The sequence below is a fragment of the Grammomys surdaster genome, unplaced genomic scaffold (genome assembly GCF_004785775.1).
Source record: "Grammomys surdaster isolate TR1022 unplaced genomic scaffold, NIH_TR_1.0 219, whole genome shotgun sequence".
Classification (NCBI taxonomy): Eukaryota; Metazoa; Chordata; class Mammalia; order Rodentia; family Muridae; genus Grammomys; species Grammomys surdaster.
The window spans coordinates 1,487,595-1,491,193 of NW_021604664.1; the positions used below are offsets into that span (position 1 = coordinate 1,487,595).

Below are 3,599 nucleotides of genomic sequence, written 5' to 3' on the forward strand. Positions count from 1 at the left end.
AGGAGAGGAGAGGAGAGGAGAGGAGAGGAGAGGAGAGGAGAGGAGAGAAGTTACATAGCCCAAGCAACATGCCATCATCCTTGGTTCTGTGGGGATGGGAAATAATCTCAGAGTTTTATGGATTTAAGGATAATACTAAGTTAACTGAAACAAAACAAGACTCAGAGAGAAAATGAATCTGATGATTTGAGTAAGAAAGGCCCACATAGGCTCATATACTTGAAAGTTGGCTTCCCAGTGGGTGGAACATTTAGAAAGAGTTAGAAGGTGTGGCCTGGGTGGAAGAGATATGTTCTTGGGGGATGGACTTTGAGGTTCAAAGGCCCATACCAAGCCCAATACCACCTCTCTCTGCCCCCATCCTGAAGATCAGATGTGAATTCTCAGCTATCATGCCTACTTGCCAGTCACCATGCTCCCCACTGTGCTTGTCATGGACTCACCCTCTAACAGGGTAAGGCAGCCTCCAATTAAAGGCTTTCTCTTTAAGTTGCCTCGGTCCTGGTGTCTCTTCACAGAAATATTAACAGTTAATGAACACAGACTTTTTAGAGAAAAAGAATTCCGCTTTTAAGCCATTCGGCATATAAAAAAGGAGATGAAATAGACAGGGAACAAACAGACCCACTGATGGCAAGCTTGACCATGAGCCTGAGGAAAAGACTGATGTTTATGCTGAAGCTGCAGCCCAGGAGCCAAGGAGGGCTGCCCACAGCAGTCCATGGACCAGCTGGTGATGAGCAAGGCAGAGCTCGGGAGGACGGGGACTCAGATCGCCAATAGTGGGAAAACGGGAAACTCTCTCCTGAGGAAGAGCTAAAGAATAGGGAGTCCTCAGGAAGTGTATGGCAGGATGCTAAGGGACCAGCATGCAGAGGCTCTGCAAAGGGCACATGCTCCAGGTTAGGAATAGGACTGCACAAATGGAAACAACAATTTAATGAATGAGATAATGCATCTCAGTGGTAAAGAAAAATAAATACAGGAGCATACCCTGGTAATGTGCCTAGTCCAATATAATTATGAGAGCAAGTGAGGGGAAGCCCTTTGTAGAATGGAACTGAAAACTAGACACAGGAAAAGAACAGGGCACATGACAAATACCAACTTCATCTGGGAAGCAATGGAGATGACAATTAGAAACCACAGAAACACACAAATAATAAAGACAAAATAACAAGAAAGAAATCACAGCAAACCACAAGACGAGGACTTAAGGGGGAGGAAACTAAAGCCAGTTAAATACATTCTGTAAAGAAAGCTTATATGTCTGCTAACTACTTTTATGTCAACTTGACACAAGCTAGAGTCACTGGAAAGGAGGGAAGCTCAACTGAGCAAACGCCTCCATAAGATCCAGCTGTGGGCATTTTCTTAATTAGTGATTGGTCAGAGAGGGCCTAGCCCATTGTGAGTGGTGCCATCCTAGGCTTATGGTCCTGGGTTCTATAAGAAACTAGCATGCCAGTAAACAGCACCCCTCCAAGGCCTCTGCATCAGTTCCTGCCTCCAGAGTCCTGCTCTGTTTGAGTTTCTGTCCTGACTTTCCTCAATGATAGATTATGATGTAGAAATATAAACCAAACAAATTCTTTCTTCCCAACTTGTTTTTGGTCATGGTATTTCATTGCAGCAATAGAACTCAACTAAGACAATATTCTAAAGAGTAATTAAAAAATAACATTGGAGGGGAAAAATACTACCAGTTAAATGCAATTAAAAACAACGATAGTAACAACAAAAAGAATAGAACAGTGGTATAATGTCAAACAAGATCAAGAAGACCAGTCATTGGGCCTATATTCCCAGCACTTGGTAGGGAAGAGGCTGATACAGGAGGACCACCATGAGTTCAAAGCCAGCCTGGATAACATAGTGAGCTCAAGGCCAGCATGAGCTAAGTGTGCAGTGAGATAAGGCTAGCCCTGTGGAATGGCACAGGACTGAAAAGGCACAGCAGCCTCTCTAGGAACCCTAGGACACACACAGGGCTGCATCTTTAACACAGTACACAGTAGGAATACCTACAGCATCTCTCCCAAGTAACAGTTCTACAAGACAGAAATCAAAGAACCAGGAATTTCATAACAAGGTTATGAAGGTTCTTTCTCAAGATAGTCTTTTCCAGATCCTTATTCAAAGATGCCCTTTGTCCTAGGGCCATCTACAGCCATCCTGCTTGAAACTGTACCACTGCGTCTAGACCTTTCAGACCCTTCTTGAGCCTTTTGTCCTTCAAACACATCTCCATCTGATGTGCTACACATTTTGTACAGTCAATGCTTTGCTGAGACAGACACCCCAGAGATGAAGGGCCCTGATCATTTGCCGAATCCAGCAGGTCAAATGTCTCAGACAACTTCTAGACTATTATTGGCATTTACTAAATATCTGTTGAGTGAACAGACACAACAATGGCTAAACACAAAAGGGATTGAACTAAGACTGTTACATGCAACTCTATAGAAAAAAAAAAGCATAGATGCTTAATAAAGTACAAATCACAAAACTGGCCAGAGCCCATTCAAAACCCTCTGGTTCTCAGGGACCACACAAGTCTTCAGGTTCTCACGTATAAACAATTCCAATGTTTCTGTAGTATCATCTTTTTAAGAATTCTCTTGAGAATTTCTTACAATGTATCTGGATCATAGTCTCTTCCTGCTCCTCCCCAAGTCCTCCCAGATCCACCCCTCCCTTCCCTACCTCCTCCAAATTTCATGTCCTCTTTTACTTTTTCCTAATCACCGACAAGGTCACTACGTACTGCCTGTATATGCATGGGTGTGGGGCCATCCACTGGCCTGTGCTCAGCCAACCAGGAGCTACACAATTCTAACAATCTTCAACTAGATAGACACCATAGTAAAAAAAAAAAAAAGGTTTTCAAAAACTCTAATTCATCTCATATAAATCAGAATGTAGGCAAAATGATAATTAAGGAAAATTATCTAAATATAACAATAATTTTTGAAATTAGATTTAGGTCTGTAATACACACTGGCCTGTGATTGCTATAAAGTGAACACAAGAGAAGTCCGTGGTGTGTCCACTCATGCAGGGTAACAAAAGGGTTAAAATCGGCAGCAGTCAGTAACATGAGAATTAGTTCCAATCCAATATTTCTCTGTGCTGATGCAACTGGCCTCAAAACTGGGAGAAAAATGGCCAGCCATACTAGCACAGGCCTTTAATTCCACTGCTTGAGAGGCAGAGGCAGCTGAATCTTGGTGAGTTCCAGGCCAGTCTGATCTACACAGTGAGTTCCAGGACAGACAGGGCTAATAGAGAGACCCTGCTTCAAACAAACAAACAAAAAAAAATCTAGGAAAATTTTAAGGAAACAGGAACTGGGGTAAAAGGCAAGAATCTTTTTCAACTGCTAATGAAAGGTAATAACATTGGAATTTCTAAAAATCCAGAAACCTCTACCCTTAGTACACCTACCCTGGGGAGTCTATCTGTAGAGACTGCTAAGAAAAGACAAATGGTTACAAGAATTTAGGGCAACTTTTCTCATTGTGAGAAAAAAAATAGAGAAAGTACATGGTTAGGCTGCAGGGAGAGCCAGTGAGGCAGTGGGGCGAGGCTGCAGGGAG

General features: G+C 42.7%; 1 protein-coding gene across 3 annotated transcripts in view; it reads right to left on the bottom strand.

Moving 5' to 3' along the window:
* The window catches only part of Cacna1b (calcium voltage-gated channel subunit alpha1 B), a 164,839-nt gene that overhangs the window by 109,870 nt on the left and 51,370 nt on the right, over positions 1 to 3,599 (bottom strand). The gene's annotated exons all lie outside the window — the stretch shown is intronic.